The 17,589-nt window shown below is 43.3% G+C and overlaps 1 protein-coding gene and 1 long non-coding RNA gene across 10 annotated transcripts in view; one reads left to right on the forward strand and one right to left on the reverse strand.

Moving 5' to 3' along the window:
- LOC310765615 overlaps nt 1-17,589 on the reverse strand; it is a 501,503-nt gene that overhangs the window by 93,694 nt on the left and 390,220 nt on the right. The gene's annotated exons all lie outside the window — the stretch shown is intronic.
- ZNF644 (zinc finger protein 644) overlaps nt 3,972-17,589 on the forward strand; it is a 63,413-nt gene continuing 49,795 nt past the window's right edge. For 6 of the 9 annotated variants that reach the window (XR_014549632.1, XR_014549633.1, XM_083620567.1 and 3 more), the window contains exons 1-2: nt 5,685-5,802; nt 6,785-6,844. The gene's annotated coding sequence lies outside the window, so the exon portion shown is untranslated. Of the gene's footprint in view, nt 4,332-4,630; nt 5,594-5,684; nt 5,803-6,784; nt 6,845-17,589 lie in introns of those variants that run through there. The other 3 variants (XR_014549631.1, XM_083620569.1, XR_014549630.1) reach the window with 2 other exon arrangements.

Consider the following 17,589-nt stretch of genomic DNA (forward strand, 5'->3'; position numbering starts at 1 on the left):
ACTCCTCTCCTTCTTCTTGCTGGACTCTGCGGTATTTGACAACTACTGCCTGGTCACCAACATGCCCCAAATTATTTTATTTATTTATGTCTTAACATTTATATACTGCTTGATTGTAAAACGAAAACAAAAAACTCAAAGCAGTTTACAAGAAAAGGAGAACAATAAAATCATCAGTAGAAACAGCTCAAAACTCAAAACTTCTGTTTAAAACATTCTAATAACCAGTTCTTTTTTTCTGGGGGGGGGGGGAGACGCAGGGGTATGCATACCCCTGAACATTTTATGAATCTAAGTTTGGCCTCATTGAGGGGCAGTATTTCAAAATGAGTAGGAAAAGGAGAGTACCCCTAAACATTTTTTAAAGAAAAAAAGCACTGCAAATAATAATTAAAATCTGTAATAAGCTGAACAAAGATGAAAACACATGCAGGCATTCCACATATAAAGGTAGGTTTGTCTAAACAAAAATGTTTTTAGCAGGCTCAGAAAATACAGTGGTGCCCCGCAAGACGAATGCCTCGCAAGACGGAAAACTCGCTAGACGAAAGGGTTTTCCGTTTTTTGAGCTGCTTCGCAAGACGAATTTCTCTATGGGCTTGCTTCGCAAGACGAAAACGTCTTGCAAGTTTGTTTCCTTTTTCTTAACACCGTTAATACAGTTGCAACTTGACTTCGAGGAGCAACTCATAGAACGCAGTGTACATAGTAGCGTCTTTTGAGGTTTTTAAAGACTTTGGTGATTTTTGAAGCTTTTCCAAAACTTCTTTTGCAGCCATTTGGTAAGTTAAGCCTTTAAAACTTTTTTGGGGGGTTTTGGATTTTGGGTTGGGGTGTTTGGAATTCAAGGACTTGGTGTTGGGGAGGGATTTGCAAGAATCTGGAAGCTTGTGTGGTTTTTTTCTGCATTTTTAAGATTTTTTGTGACCATTGGGGCACTCTGCTGTTTTTTTAAAAAAATTCTGGATTTGAATTTCTGTGTGCTGGGTGGCTGGGGGAACAGTTGGGGAGGGGTTTGCAAGAATCTGGTAGCTTGTTTTTTCCCCTGCATTTTTATGATTTTCTGTGACCATTGGGCCACTCTGCTGTTTTTTAAAAAAAATTCTGGGTTTGAATTTTGAAATGCTCTTTACAGTATGTGTGACTTTAAAGAGCACTTAATAAACTCTTGTTGTACCAAATTTGGCTTTGTTTGGACTTTTTTTGACCATAGGAACGCATTAATTGATTTTCAATGCATTCCTATGGGATTTTGTGCTTCGCAAGACGAAAAATTCGCTAGACGAAAAAATTCGCGGAACGAATTAATTTCTTCTTGCGAGGCACCACTGTAGCACAGTGAAGAAGTATGGGTGCTGTTCCACTGAAAGACTGATTCCTTACAAATGATGTGGTACTTGTAACAGTGCTAGGTGTGCCAAGTGAAAATGCTGTATAACGCTAATATTGATGTGTGAAAGGCTGATCATTTGCCATCTGAACTCCTTTACCATATAATTGTATGGCGGAAGAGGCAATGAGAATGTTCATATGTATAATGGATTATAAGTGCGTTATCTGCGATTTGCTCAGGTTAGCGGAATAACTCGAGTAAGGCAAGTAGTGATTTGTACACATTGTGTAATACAGCGCCATTGATGCCAGAACTATGAGGTGTGGAGAACTTTTACAATGCCCAGTCATTTCAATATGTGCTGGGCTATATAGATTTGCCCATATGTGTTGTACACTGCACTGAAGTTCAAGGACATGTGGTGACATTCCCCGAGAACCCAGAATAAGCGTGTACGCAATGAAGTTTTCTTTCTGGAATGGTTTGGCATTTCACTGCCAGGAAATATTTCCAGACATACTGGAGACAGAACATCTTCACTGATCATATGACAGCCAGTGTGAATGGTCGAAAGATTTATATATGGGCCCAATTCAACGAGCTGGTTAATATTACCTTTAAATCCCTGAATGTCTTAGATGAGGTTACCTAGAAGTCTCCCTCCTTCCGTATGAACTGTATTATGATCTGCTCTGGGGATGCCTTGCCTTGTGTCTTAACAACAGAGAGTACCGTATTTTTCCCTCTATTACACGCAGATTTTTTCTCCTAAAAAGTAAGGGGAAATGTCTGTGCGTGTTATAGAGCGAATGTGTGGTCCCTGGAGCTGAGAAGCGTGAGTGAAGGCAAAAATCAGGCAAATATCAAATCGTCCGGAGAAGGGAGGAAAGAGGAAGCTGCGGCTTTCCTGCATTCTGCCTCAGGGTCTTACTGCCCACCCGCTTCTGTTTCCTTACTGTGTTTGCTCAGACGGAACAAAGAGCAGAGAAAACCCCTCCCCTCCAGGCAAGCAGAGTGGAAAACAGATTCCTCTCCGTGCGTCTGGGACTCGAAGGCAACATGCAGGTTGGGGGGGGGGAGAGAGAGAGCTGGTTGGCTTGTGGGGGGGGGGACTTTTGCCTTCCTTTCCTCCCTCCGGTAAAACCCCTCTCCTGCATTCTTAGCCAGCTGCTTCTCTGCACACCCCTCTCCTTGTCGCTTCTATGTTTTTCCTTCCCTCCCTACTTAAAACGTGGTTCCAATCACGGATCCACATGGATCCTCAGGATCTTTGCATTGAGTCACCCCAAATTCACCATCAGATCACATAGCAATGATCTGATGCAAAAACAGGGCTGCAATGCTGCAAAAACATGGTTACAAAGCACGGATCCACATGGATCCTCAGGATCTTTGCATTGGGTCACCCCAAATTCACCATCAGATCACATAGCATGTCCATGGCTACAGCCTGCACCAAAAAAATCACGCACCCACTGTTGCCTGGGGCTGCAATGGTGCAAAAACGTGGTTACAAAGCATGGATCCAGATGGATCCTCAGGATCTTTGCATTGGGTCACCCCAAATTCACCCTCAGATCACATAGCATGTCCATGGCTACAGCCTGCACCAAAAAAATCACGCACCCACTGTTGCCTGGGGCTGCAATGGTGCAAAAACGTGGTTACAAAGCATGGATCCACATGGATCCTCAGGATCTTTGCATTGGGCTACCCCAAACTCACCGTCAAATCACATGTCTGTGGCCGCAGCATGAAGCACAAAAATGATACATCCACTGTTTCATTCAGAATTTTTTTTTCTTGTTTTCCTCCTCTAAAAACTATGTGCGTGTTATGGTCAGGTGCGTGTTATCGAGCGAAAAATACGGTAGTTGATGGGAGAAACTCATGGGTAGGCAAACTAAGGCCCAGGGGCCGGATCTGGCCCAATCGCCTTCTAAATCCGGCCTGCGGATGGTCCGGGAATCAGCATGTTTTTACATGAGTAGAATGTGTCCTTTTATTTAAAATGCATCTCTGGGTTATTTGTGGGGTCTGCCTGGTGTTTTTACATGAGTAGAATGTGTGCTTTTACAGTGGTACCTCGGGTTAAGAACTTAATTCGTTCCAGAGGTTTGTTCTTAACCTGAGGTACCACTTTAGCTAAGGGGCCTCCCGCTGCTGCCATGCCGTGGCGGCACGATTTTTGTTCTCATCCTGAAGTAAAGTTCTTAACCCGAGGTACTATTTCTGGGTTAGCGGAGTCTGTAACCTGAAGCATCTGTAACCCGAGGTACCACTGTATTTAAAATGCACCTCTGGGTTATTTGTGGGGCATAGGAATTCGTTCATCCCCCCCAAAAAAATATAGTCTGGCCCCCCACAAGGTCTGAGTGACAGTGGACCAGCCCCTTGCTGAAAAAGTTTGCCAACACCTGCTCTAGAGATTATGGAATACCCTTCCTAGGTAGGCCCAGTTGGCTTCCTTCCTGATGGTTTCTACTCTCTCGAAAAGCCATTTTTCTCAGCAGGTACCCAGCCTTTGGAACTGCTTCGGTTTTTTGTGGTGTTCTTACATTCCCATAAGTGGTGTGAAGCTTCATCTGCTGCTTTTTTTTTTTAATGTAAACTATTTTAATTATTTTATTGCCTTGTTAGGTGGTGAAGAGTTTTCATCCGCTGTTGCGCCGGCAACGTTTTCTGGCGACACCCCAGGTGCCTCTTGACCCCATCGCCCCTGCTACTGGAGATGTGAGGAGAAGCCCTGGCAGCACCGAGATCTTGCCAGAGGATCACAAGATATCACTGGAATCCAGAAGCTGCCGCTGTCCCTGCTTCTCCAGTGCCATTGGACCCCTCCTGCCCTTCCCTTCAAAGTGTTGGTGCTGACCTTTAAAGCCCTAAATGGCTTTGTCCTAGTATACCTGAAGGAGCATCTTCACCCCCATCGCTCAGCCCGGACACTGAGGTCCACTTCCAAAGGTCTTCTTCTGGTTTCCTCATTGTGAGATGCGAAGTTACAAAATGTCTTGGGTAATGCAAAATAGAATTGCAGTGACAAACAATTGGACATGAGAAAAAAGATTTAAAGAAAGTGCTATAAGAAATTGAAATTAGGGGTTGCTGGAATGATTTAAAACAGGGATGTAGAAAGGGGAGGTATGGGGAAGTCGTTGAAAGAAGGTTTTAGGAAAGAAAGTTCAAGAAATTATACGTGTTTATATGTTTGTTTGTTTATGTATTGTGTTGTATTGTCTTTTAATATGTGTTGAAAAACCAATAAAAAATTTATATTAAAAAAAAAGAGATGTGAAGTTACAGGGAACCAGGCAGAAGGTCTTCTCCGTAGTGGCGCCCTCCCTTCAGATGTCAAGGAGATAAACAACTATCTGATGGCAGCCCTGTATCGGGAATTTTTTAATCATCTGATGTTTTATCGTGTTTTTACTATTCAGCTGGGAGGCGCTGCGACAACAGCGAGATCTGTGGAACTCCCTGCCTCTGTGTGCTTCATAGGCATGCTCACATTGCAGCCCAGAAAATTGCTTCCGGCTCCTTTCGGACCATGATATCCAGCTGAGATTGAACTTCAGGGGAATTCGGTCCTGAGCACCAAACCAGGCAATTGATCCTTGAGAAGTTATGGCGTGGGGCCTGCCTGACATCCGCTTGATGGGTTGCCATACTTTGAAAAGTGAAAACCAGAAAGCCCTGAAAGTTGTCTTTAAGCCTTTTTTAAGGAAACCACCATTTTTTATTTTTTTTTTACAAAAACACCAAACACACCAAATAACCCTTGATGGACTCGCCTAAAATTCAGGGCAATTTCCCCTGAACGTCAATCCCACCTTTGAAATGCGGTGTCCGGGAACATCCGGAAGCATGGCAGCCCCCATTGTATGGCGAAAACTAGATGATGGCATAGTGTCAGAAGAAAGCGACGGGCCAGATTCCTTCCTTCAGCTCTTTCCGTTTGCATCAACTGAGACCCAGGATATCAGCTGGTGACAGTCCTCTCCCCGACGTCGATCCGGAATCCCAGCGGCGTCCGGCCAAACCCGGACGGGTGGCAGCCCTAGCCAGGCCCGAACCCGGCAGCCCAGAGGAAGCAAGTTCGGGAAAGGAGGGCAAAAGCGGGCGAGGGGCGGGAAGAAGCAGCAGCAGCCTCCGCACATGCGCCGTTAGGTGGGTCGGCGTGATGCCGTCACGACGCCGCACGCAAGAGCCCCCACCTCCCCCCGCTCCCTCCCTCGGCGTGACGCACGCCCTGGCGAGCCCGTGAGTTTTCCGTTATGATTATTATTCATTACGGGAGGGGTGGGAGGGAAGAGGGGAGGGGGGGCGGTCTGGGAACGGGCGGGGAGGGCGTGCGCGGGAAGGAGGGAGGGGGGCCGGAGGGGAGGGGGAGGGGTCTCGTCTCCCTCCTGTCGCATCAGGGAACATGGCGGCTGCCTCCGGTGCGGCAAAGGGACTGCGGCCAGGCCGGGGTGAGTGGCCGGGGGAGAGGCGGCCTCGCAGGCGGGAAGATGGGCTCGTTCTTCTCCCCTCAGAGCGAAGCCTCGGACGGGGGGGGGAGGGGGCGGGGTAAGCCGCCGCTGCCGCTGCCGCCGCCGGCCTCCTCCTCCTCCGGCCTCCTCCTCCTCCTCCCGCGGCTCCGACTGGGCCGGACAGCGGAGCGCCGGGGCCTCCTCTGAGGAGGGTTTTCGCTCGGAGGAGGCCGCGGGCGTGGGGAGAGAAAGCCGGCGCGACCCCCCAGCTCAGGAAGGCCGTGGAAATAGCGAGGTCACCCTGGCAGCGGGTGGGGGTGGGGGAAACGGCCAGGTGAAACCAGGGGCTCCTTCTCGTCCATGGGGCGCCTTGGCTACTTTTGTTTCCCCGCTCCCAGGCCAGGTGAAAGTACCTGGGCCTCTCGGGTGCCACTTTTTCCAGCCCCCCCCCCCAGCTTGGTCCCCCTTGCAAACGGCTCCAGCACAAGGCCGCCGAGGCTCTAGCCCCGCTGCGCCCTTGAGTTTCGCGATCCGACCGGGTTCCGCGGCTTCTCGCCGGTGGAAGCGGAGTGCTTTCTCTCCCCTGAAGCTCCCCTTTCAGCTCGCTGGGTCGGTAAGGCTCGCCTCGTCCCGCGAGCTCGGCAACTTCTATCAACGTGCCAGGGAAGTTCTGGAACTGGAACGTGTGAAAACGCACCAGGGACAATAGTAACCGTTGGTACTAATCGGCAGCGGACTCCCTGCACTATCCAGTTGCCTAGGGATGGATGGTCTCCCGAAATGTTTCCAAGCTCTTGTACACACACTTGTTGCTCTTCGTTTGGTCTGGCGCTCACATTGCAGGGCGAGAAAATGCCTCCACCGGCAAATCTTAACCAGGCACTTGCGATGTAACTGTTAGGCTACCAGAATGTGTGAGGGTGTAAATCACCTGTGTTGTGTTTTGATGGGAGAACTAATGTTGGGAATTCCTTGTCTCCAGGTTGATGAATTTCAAGATGTGAAAGAACTTGGGCGGAAGAATTTTGCTGCTTTAGCGTAGGTAAGGCTTCAGGAGACTACGATTCTACGCAGAATTAGAAATGGATATATGAAAGCCAGGAGCTAAAGGGCGCCTTGAACCAAGGTTGCAGGAGCAGCAACAGAATGTCTGGGCTCACTTTTTTTATAATACAAAGCTGAAAATGAATGAACGGCGGCTAAAATCTTACGTTCATTTTTCACATGGTCTAGTCCTTTCCCTGCCCACCCCCCTAATATTCTTAAGAGGGTCTCTTCTCCAGTCTTTGGAGAGTAGCTGGTAGTTAGGAGGCAGAAAAAGGTCCTCCTTTCCTTCCACACTGCAGCTTTAATCGGAAATCTTAGGTGCAGTACTGCTTCAGGAGCTCAGAAGCTGCTTGCACTAAAGAAATTCTCTGTCGCAAAATGTGCCCAGAACAATGGGACTTTTGATCACTGATTCTATGTATTTCCTGGTGTGAAAGTCGTAAGGCAAGGAGGACTTGAAAACACTTGACAAAACAAAATAAGCTAAAATGTAAATTAAAAAAGCTGTCAATTCACCAAAACAATGCAGAGTACAAAGAAAAGGTCAATATGACAATCCTTTTGCAACAGTAGAGATGGTACTAGTAGATCAGTAGAGTTTTTAACATAGGAGATCTGGTTCATATTCAGGTCACTTCGTGGGCTTGGACACACTATTGGGCAAGTTACTGTTTTCTTTGCATGTTACTTTACCCTAAGTAATATAAGGTGTGAGATAAGAAGTGGAAAAGTTAAAAAAGGGGCTGAAAACATGAACCTGTATCACATCCATATTATCAGGAGTGACACATGAAATTTGCCAGTCTTTCAAAAGTTAATTCAAGAAATGAAAAACAGTCTTAATATGTAGCTTTTCATTTATTTGTAAAATGAGAGTAGTGGTGAATCTTTCTCTTATTTACATTTTGGGGATTAATTTAATAATGACTGCAAATAAGGTAATACTATTTAAAAGCAGTATGCAAAATTAAGGCTCAAAAGTGATGTGATATTGGGCCCATTTGTGGAACCTTATTCAGAAATACAGGACACAGTTTCAGATTAATGTGTAAGTAGCACACCTTAAACCAATGACTTGGGAATATTGTCATGGTTCCCTTAAGATGGCTGCTAAAGCGTGTGCTTGAGTGTAGTTTATCACATCAAATTGTCCCCAAGATATTGAAGTTCTTAAGACCCTGGATGTACCAATACTCTTGACATATGAGTATATTTCAAAATACTGGTGCTGCAAGGAAAACTACTTTTCCATACTTGATGATGCTTTTATTTTTTAATTGGTCTGGGCAGGTAAAAGAGATAGCATTGTGCAGCATTAATGTGTCAGAAAGGCTGTATTAAAAGTAAGAAGAGTTGTCCAGAAGTAGGGTAGATAGACTAGGTAGGTCTGGATTTGAGTTCCCACTTAGGTACATAGAGATGTGATTGGGAAAACATACATCTCAATTACACTTTTACTTACTGATTCATTATTCATTTTGAATGTGAACAGAGCCTGCTTTGCTCTTAAGAACATACGAATGTAAGAACAGCCTGCTGGATCAGGCCAGTGTGTGGCTCATCTAGTCCAGCATCATCTAGTCCAGGCCGGATGCCTGTGGGAAGCTTATAAGTGCAACATGAGCACACAAGAACTTTACCTTCCCATTTCCACCAACTGACATTGCTTTCTCCAACAGTGTAGGTAGAGCATAGCTATCATAACTAGCAGCCATTGATAGCCCTCTCCTCCATGAATTTAATTCTATCTTAAAGCCATCCAAGTTGGTGGCTATTACTGCCTCCCGAGGCATAGTTTCACTATGCACTGCATGGAGAAGTACTTTCTTTTATCTGTCCTGAATATTCCACGAAAGTGACAAAAATATTTGAAACCTGCTATTCCAGGAAAAGTCATCACTGGCGAGGTTTGCTGCCACCTTGCTATCTGCGGCAAAGTCATGATTTGCCTTAGTGTTGTGTCTGCATCTGGGCTTGTAGTTTTGCTCCTTCAGAAAAACCACAAATGATACACACAAAACAAACTTCATGGTTTGTCTTGAGTGAGATAAGCCATAGGCCTGAATTTGGATGTAATGCTGAGCTAATCCATGACTTGGCTCACATCAGTGAGGGAGGAGTGGGAACCCACATTTGCTTGTTCTCGCTATACCATGATTTTGCTTAGTGTTAAATGTGAACGGGGCCAATAACTTTAGCATGTGTTGGGATTAGCAAAAACCAAACCACAGAACTAGTGAGCGCAGTCGCCAGATAGGCTTAGTACTAACAGTATTGATATTGCCTCTAGAAGGTAAACTAAAAAAGCAGTTTAGGAGTCATTGTTTTTGTTAGTGTTTGTTATAATCCTTGTTTCCTCATAAATTATTATTTATCCCTAGTGTTCAGAAGCATTGGAACATTCATTACATTTATGGGACTGTGAACCAATTTTTCCATATCGTTAAGTCAGGATTTGGTTAAAGTCATGTGATTTTTCTTTAAAAAAAGAGGGGCATCAGAAGATCATGTTTTCAAATTTGCATGGCTTTTTAAAAAAGTCAATTAGCATTTCTAAGATAAAAATAAACACTCTTTGTGACTTTAGTGCTGATAGGTGCTTACTTACAAGCTAAAGTATTAATTACTTCAAATGACAAATATAACGCTGATTCTTTTATTTCAGTGAAGGACCTGAAAAAAAATATTAAGACATGGCATATACTTTCGGACAACTTTGTATTGCGCTGGTGGACTTAAGTCTTGCTTAGTGAAATTCCTCCAATACTTTACAAGCTTGACATATCTAGGAAACTAGGAAGTTACTGATAATTCACATTTAAAATTATATCTAGAAATTGGTATCCCACATACTTAGGACATACTGTTGACTGACTAGTTTTGTTCACTATTAATCCTTGGCCATGTTGGGGCAAATTATGGGACCAGAGGACAAAATTATGTGGCGTGTAGCAAGAACTTACTCAATTAAGTGTTGTAGCACCTTGGCCCAGTTCCATCCTTGCTAGCAGCCATCTGAACACCTTTGCCATGCACTCTGCAGCTATGCTTTTCTTCTGTATGTAGAGAGGGGAAATTTGCTGAGGATCCAGTGCAGAAGAACTTGGGCAGCTGCTACGCCCAAGCACCAATGGTGGCCTTCTTGGCAGTCTCCGTGCTCTCCAGATTAAGACAAGAAGGCATAGAGAAGTGGAAATGGTTGTAGAATTAATTGCTGGGCATCTGTCTCCATACGTTTTTATCAGGAAGAGGGAGGGGACAACAGATGCCAGCCAGAAACTCCATGCTGAGGCAGCTCCTAGCCTCTGTGTTGCCACTTTCTTTTCTACCTGAAGCAGTTCCTCTGTGTATGAAACTTAGCCTTTTACTTTCTTAGCCTTTCACTTTCAGGCTTAGACTTCTAGTTTTAGGACTGATAAGAAGAAAGAATCACTGTACACCGGTAATAAAGGGGTGTGTTTTGTAGGTAGGGCTCAGGACTTTTTTTCTCCATCGCAGAAAGGGAGAGAGCCTGGGATGTAGTCTTCTGGCATGCAAGCAAGGAGCTCTTGAAGGTTCAGAGGAAGAATTGGGACACAGTAGTTGATTGCCTGGGGACAATTCTTTTTCGCCATTGACAAATGACTGTCACAGCTGTGGTAAGGCAGTGGCAGCCAGAATAACGGAAGCATCTATGTCATCAAAGCAGGGCAACCATGGAGAGAGGCTTGGATCAAAAGTGCCATTCACAGTCTCCTCTTATCTTTGGGGGCTCATTGGCCCCCCCTTCAACAGTAGCCTCTTGCACCTCCTGAAAAGAGCTTTTGAGACCCTCTGAAGGAGGGCCCTGTGAGGGGCCTCTATCACAGGAAAACAGGCAAGCTGCCTCATGTGTATGGAAGTGTTTTTCCTGTGTGCAGAGACTTTGGTTCTCTGCCAGAGACTTGAATGCATGCATGTGCCATGTTGGTTTTGCTGCACGCTCATCAGAGCTTTGTTTATAAGATTGTTTTAAAAGCTTTGGCTGTTATAAAAAGTACTAAATACATTGTCCAGGAACATCCCACTGTTAATAACAAACTGCTTTAAGTTGCAATGAAATATAAAGCTTTATACTCTTAGGCCAAAATATAAAAGCTGAATAGCTAATCTCCAAACTTTCCATCATTTTATCTGCTGTTGTGTTGTCAAAGTGTCAAGTTACCTCCTGCCTGGAGGCTGGACTGGAGCTTTTTATGTTTTTTTTTTCTGTTTCCCAGCTGCTGCTAATAGATGGCAAATGTATTTTCAAAAATCACACAATTTGCAGATGACTGCTTTGTGGAAAGGAGGAGAATGATTTTCTGTTGTACCACTTTCTGTCCTGTTCTGTGTAAATATCCATTCACTGAATAGCTCTAGAGTTAGGCAGTGTTTCTGATAGTATTTGTAGTGATTGTCTTGATTCTTGAAAATTTCAAGCCATGGCTATGTATTCAGAAGTAGCTACAGTGTTAATTAGTCGTTGCATATACTGTAGGTACTATGACCAGTTGTAGTGGTTACTTGTGGTACTTTATGCCTGAGGTTTTCAACCTTTTTGGGTCCACGGTTCCCTTGATGAACTGCATTCTTTCTGCGGCACCCCTGTGGGGCTCAGGAGCCCAGTTATGTCCCCCTTTGTCTGCAGAGCTGGCAGCCTCTCACCCTTTTTCAAACACCCTCCCTTGTGTGTTCCCTCAGCCTCCTCTTCCCTTTCCCTTTGAGTCCTCTGGGCAGTCCCTGGTGTCTGAGCTGCTCCATCCCACCCCAAAGAGAGGTGCCTCCTCACAGGGCATCAGAGAAATGCGGGGGAAGGAAGAGGGACAGAGGGATAGTATTGCCTGTGGCACCCCTGACCATCATTCAAGGCACCCGAGGGTGCCATGGCACACTGGTTGAAAACCACTGCTTTATGTTTATAAATCTACACTTTAAATTTTTTGTTGTTGTTTAGTCATGTCCGACTCTTCGTGACCCCATGGACCAGAGCATGCGAGGCACTCCTGTCTTCCACTGCCTCCCGCAGTTTGGTCAAACTCATGCTGGTAGCTTCGAGAACACTGTCCAACCATCTCGTCCTGTCGTCCCCACACTATAAATTACAGGATGACTAATGACTATCTCCTGTAGATCTGTGATGGGGTGCCAAAAAGAGAGCTGGGTTTGCCTCCTAGAATTGTAGAATTGGAAAGGACCCCGAGGATTATCTAGTCCAACCCCGTGAAATGCAGGAATCTCACTTAATGTTCCCATGTCAGCTGTGGAAAATTATATTGGCATCCTTATTCACTTTAGAAATGAAGAATCCTTGTTGAATCCTTTAATGAAGATACAGCTTCAGGAACACCCATCCTTTTACCTGTATATATTTCTGGGAAGAGGTCTCCCTTTCAGTGGTAGTAAATATAGATGACAGTGGTTGGAGATGGCACTTGCCTACCAGTCATCTCACCCTGCAAACACTGAGCTTTCATCATTGCACACTTAGTTTTCACCTAGGCTTTTGCAGCAGCTATTTGTTGGGTGTGTGGCAGAGCTGTAGTAGCTGTCTTACGCAGGACAGCAAGATGGGTGAGTGCTGAAAGTGAATTCCAACTGCTAGCATTTGTACAGGTGTTGATGGAAGGCAGTTTGCTTACTTCTTCTAGAGGTCAGACCTTGGTTATGTAGTGAGTTAATTCTGCATAAGCTGTAATTGCAGGTTAGTCTAAGGTTCCCAGATTTCAGTGATTCCGGGGACGCTTTTCAGCTTGCTACTAAATAGATGGATTTTGTCAGGGGACTGATTTGTAAATCCGGGGACTGTCCCCGGGAAACGGGGACATTTGGTAACCTTAGGTTAGTCTTCTACCATAGACAAATCTTGGAAACTTTTCCAATATAAGGATAGTATAAAAATCTGATAAATGTCAGCAACTAATTGCCCAGTAAACTAGCAGTGTGGATAAATGAGAATTCTTCTTCAGCCCATTCATTTTCTGTTGATCATTAGCAGCCAGAGGTGATTTGACATTTACAAATACAATTGATTTCAAGAATCAGATTTTGACTGCAGAATTTCATCTTTGAAATGGATAACATTTAAATGTGCCTGACCTAGGAAAAGGTGAAATCAGGCCTCTGCTGGGAAGCCTCAGGAGACATTTATAGTACCATATTTGGCGTCATGGTGCTTTCATTATGATACATGGACTACTATATGGTTTGGTTGCCAGAGCAGAGAAACCTGCTTGTGTGGCCTGCCCACTTTTGGCAGCCTGGTACACAATCCATCATGATATTCTTGCTTCATACTATATTGGTGTGTTTTTATAGCTAAGTAGGAATGAACTCTGAAATCTATGTTTAAGTTAATCATATAGTTATTGAAATCTTCTGGGCATTAAAATGTCAGGAATTGTACAAGGATAGAAATGGAAATAAATTAGGATTTATTTAATCAGATATCGCATGTATGGTTGAATGGTAAAAAAATACTATCATTTGGAAGGGATAAACATCAAACTAAAAAAAGGTTAATACAGAATAAGCACTGGTGATAGAATCTATTCACAGCTCAGCAGTATCTAAGGTGGAGTGCCTTTTGGAAATGAAAAAGAACATTTTTGTAGTAGTTTTTTCAGCAGTCCAAGTTGGTAATTCAATTGAGAGAAGCTGAATTTTAATATTTAGAACAAAATAAAGTCATGAAATGTCTTCTACTACAGATAAAACATTAGTTAAATTTTGCTTTGTCTTCTGTTGAGTTTGTAACGAATTGCTTACAAACTTTACTAACTCTTGTCTCAAACTTTCTACAGGTTTTTAGATTTGCTGCCTGTTGTCTTTAGTGTCTTCTGGTTGCCTCATAATTATCCACTTTGTTCTCTTGCTTGGTTTTCATTTTTATATTTTTATTTTACCTTCTGATCAAACTTATAAAGCATTTTTCTCATCTCTTCACCACCTTGTCCATCACATTCCCTTCACTCTGCTGACACCCTTCTACTTATCAAGCCCAATATTTCTTCCTTCTTGCCATCCTTTTCGCTGTTTCCTTCCACCCAAATGCCCTGCTTCCTGATGTAACAGACATCTTCCTTGGTCTCTATATTTTAAAGAGCTGCTTTTATCCATCTTTGCTCAGAGTTGTCCTTCTCCCTTCTCCTCCATCATTCTTCCATTATCTGATTTCTGTTACTCTTGGGTAGTGAGTTTATAGGCAAAATATACCAGTTTTGTTTGTATTCAAATGCATAGTCCGTCCCCCCCAAGTGCTGTACAGTTAATGCATATGATTAATAATCTTACTGTTGTTACAGCACATTGGAGTGTTCATAGCACTCAAGATACATTACCTTGTAATTTGGATAGATCTGTATCTTGTGTTAGTTAGCTGGTAATACTAAAGTTGAGTTTTTGTGTTGTTCCTGGGTGTTGATTGGAGGAGTTACTTTGAGTGTAGGAGAGTGAATGTGGTAACAAATATGGCATAGACTTGCATAAAATGCTGCTTGCCAGACCCCTCTCCCCAATTGTGCTGGGCCTGGGCACGCTGCAAGCGTTTCCAAAGGGATGAGGCATTCTCTTTAACTCAGAGGGAAGGGGTGGGGCCTCCACCTTGCAAATATGCTGGGACTTGTAGGCATCCTGAAGACATTGGCTGAGCTGTTGGAACATGTCAGAACAATCTGCGGAAATCTCATACCAGTTAGAGATTGATGGGTCTATTTATGGCTAGTGGGAAGATGACTGGAGAAGCAGGAAGGCCTGAAAGCATAGGAAACTTCTATGGATTTTTGCAAGCTTCCAGTTGTAAGTCAGATTTTGAGGAGTAATTGTAGCCTACAATAGGGTAAATGAATAGTTATCTTCAAATATCCTAGTATACCAGAAGGAAGGAAAGTGGGTTCATTTTAAAATTGGAATAATTCTGTTCTGCAGTAGTGCATAGTTGAAATGCAGATGAAAGTTGCGTTAGATGGCAATATTCTTTGGTGTAAGCTTATAGAAAAATAGAAAAGAGCACAAGTTAATTATTGCCACCTTCAGGTTTAAAGGGAGAGTGCAGTAAGAAATGCAGAATCGTCAGTGTTTGATACAAAAAGAAAATGGCTACCAGAAATGAGTGCTGGTGCAGCAACATGGCTTGCTGTAGTTTATGTGCTGCTTCTACATCTTTCTGATGGTTTTGTTGTAAATTCTGATATAATTTGAAAAGAATTACATATATGTTGTTTTGGTATTTTGAATTTTGTAATAAATAACTGGTTCTGCTGTAGAAATATCTGATTCAGATTCATTAATTTACATAAAGTACAAGGATTTAAGTCTCAACCCTGAAAGATGCTGGATATCCATTTTTAATCCAATGCTCTGAAACAAAGCTAGATGCTGATCTTTTGGACACATTTAAGCATCTTAGGAACATCATAAAGTTTCTGTGGCACTGTACCTCGTTTATTTCAAATATATAGTTAAGCTTAGAAAATGTTAATGGTGAAAATGAAGTTTCTTTACATTACTATAATCAATGAAATATCCTCTTCCTTACTTGCAAATGGTGTAACCTACCGTTCAGTGCCTTCCCTCCACCTCATTGTTGAGGAATTTTTTCTGGAATATTTTCCATTGATTCATTTCCCCCCCTGAAATATGCCCATTTCTAAAAATAAATGAAATCCATCTATAACCATGAGTATGGATTCCAATACAATATTAGCAAGCTTGGCAGCTTCCACATTAATAATTCCCAAGCAGTTATTCCTAGGAATTTTGTGTGTGTGTGTGTGTGTGTGTGTGTGTGTACATTTTGTAGATATCTAAGCAGGGATGAGATACACAGAATAATCCAAACCAAGTAATGAACTCTCAGGACTGGCTGTGCAGATAAAATGAGAACCAAGCTGAAACTATTATTTCATTTCCTAACTACAAGTGAAAGCAAAACTGAAACTAAAATTGTGATTGCTATTGCTTTCACTTTCAGCAAACACCATGAAAAGAAATTGACATTCCCAGTGTCTCTCTTTAGGGCCTGTTCCCAGACTTCCCTTTAATGTATTTGCTGCCACCACCTAAAGACTTTGGGAGCTCCAAGACTTTCACTCTGTAATATTACCCATATACCTTTTGAACTATTGACATAAGTTGAGACATATTTTGGTTTAGAATCCACCCGGACTAGAGCACAGATCAGGAAACAAACATTTATTCAGTTAGTGAATGCAATAAGTAGTCATTAACTGCAGCATTCTTATAGCTCCAGTTTTCTGATTTAACCGACTAAACACGCTAGCAGCTGTTGTCATATATTTTATATCTATCCCAGTTACCCCAACTCTCCCTTAATTAGCCCTTGTGCTGGCCAGCACTAATTAACTGTCAATTCCTGCCTGCCACTCCCTGCCAGTCATTCCCTTTAGCTCTGCTTAATATTTCATTCCTCCTCTGTTAAGTCAGCCTTCCACTTAGATGTCTGGTACAGAAACTGCTATGTGACCATGCACGTAATTCTGCAGGTAGCGACTGTGAAACTGGAGTTGTCCAAGTTGGATAATTACTCTGAAGTAGAATTGTGGACAACCATGATACATCATGCACAATTATTTTGGTGTGCTAAAATTGTTGTGTTAGTAGTTTTCACTGCCTTCATCCCTCCCCTCCCCCTCTTAAACAATGTAAGGGAAGTGCAAACTATCATCTTTATAAATTTTTGCAAGTTATTATTTCCTTGTAAGCTTTTGAGTTTCTTTAACATTTAAACCACTTTTAAGTATAATAATGTGCCTGATAAAATATGTTGATTCAAAAACTTAAGAATTACCTCATGCTAATTTTATAAGTCACAAGATGTTCATGTTAGAATTATGAATTTTCCAATTCAAACTCCCTACCACTTTAAAAATCCATTCTATTTTAAATTCAACTATGGAAGAAACTGGATATCTCTCTGTTTGCAAATTAAGTTTTTCATTATTGATGCAAAATAAGCATGTTTTAAGAAGGGAGATGCCAAGAAAATATGCCACTTTTAAGAGTTTTAAGCACAAACATATAGATGCATCTGCTTAGGTAAGCTGACTTTGTGCAGATCAACAGTGGCCACATTTGGCATAACACTAAACCATAGTTTCATATTTTGTGAAGAAATTAGCTGTCTCCTGGGCTCTGGCATTCTCATCCCACTTAGCCAAGAGTGTGTAAGCTTTTGCCTTGGATAATAATAATAATAATAATAATAATAATAATAATTTATTATTTATACCCCGCCCATCTGGTTGGGCCTCCCCAGCCACTCTGGGCGGCTTCCATAGAAACCAGAAACACAGTAAAATATCACACGTTAAAAACTTCCCTGAACAGGGCTGCCTTAAGATGTCTTCTGAATGTCAGGTAGTTGTTTATCGCTTTGACATCTGCTGGAAGGGCGTTCCACAGGGCGGGCGCCACTACCGAGAAGGCCCTCTGCCTGGTTCCCTGTAGCTTTGCTTCTCGCAATGAGGGAACCGCCAGAAGGCCCTCGGCGCTGGACCTCAGCGTCCGGGCAGAATGATGGGGGTGGAGACGCTCCTTCAGGTATACTGGACCGAGACCGTTTAGGGCTTTAAAGGTCAGCACCAACACTTTGAATTGTGCTCGGAAACGTACTGGGAGCCAATGTAGGTCTTTCAAGACCGGTGTTATATGGTCTCGGCGGCCGCCCCCAGTCACCAGTCTAGCTGCCGCATTCTGGATTAGTTGTAGTTTCCGAGTCACCTT

This window comes from Podarcis filfolensis (assembly GCF_964270895.1).
Source record: "Podarcis filfolensis genome assembly, chromosome: 6".
NCBI classification, from domain to species: Eukaryota; Metazoa; Chordata; class Lepidosauria; order Squamata; family Lacertidae; genus Podarcis; species Podarcis filfolensis.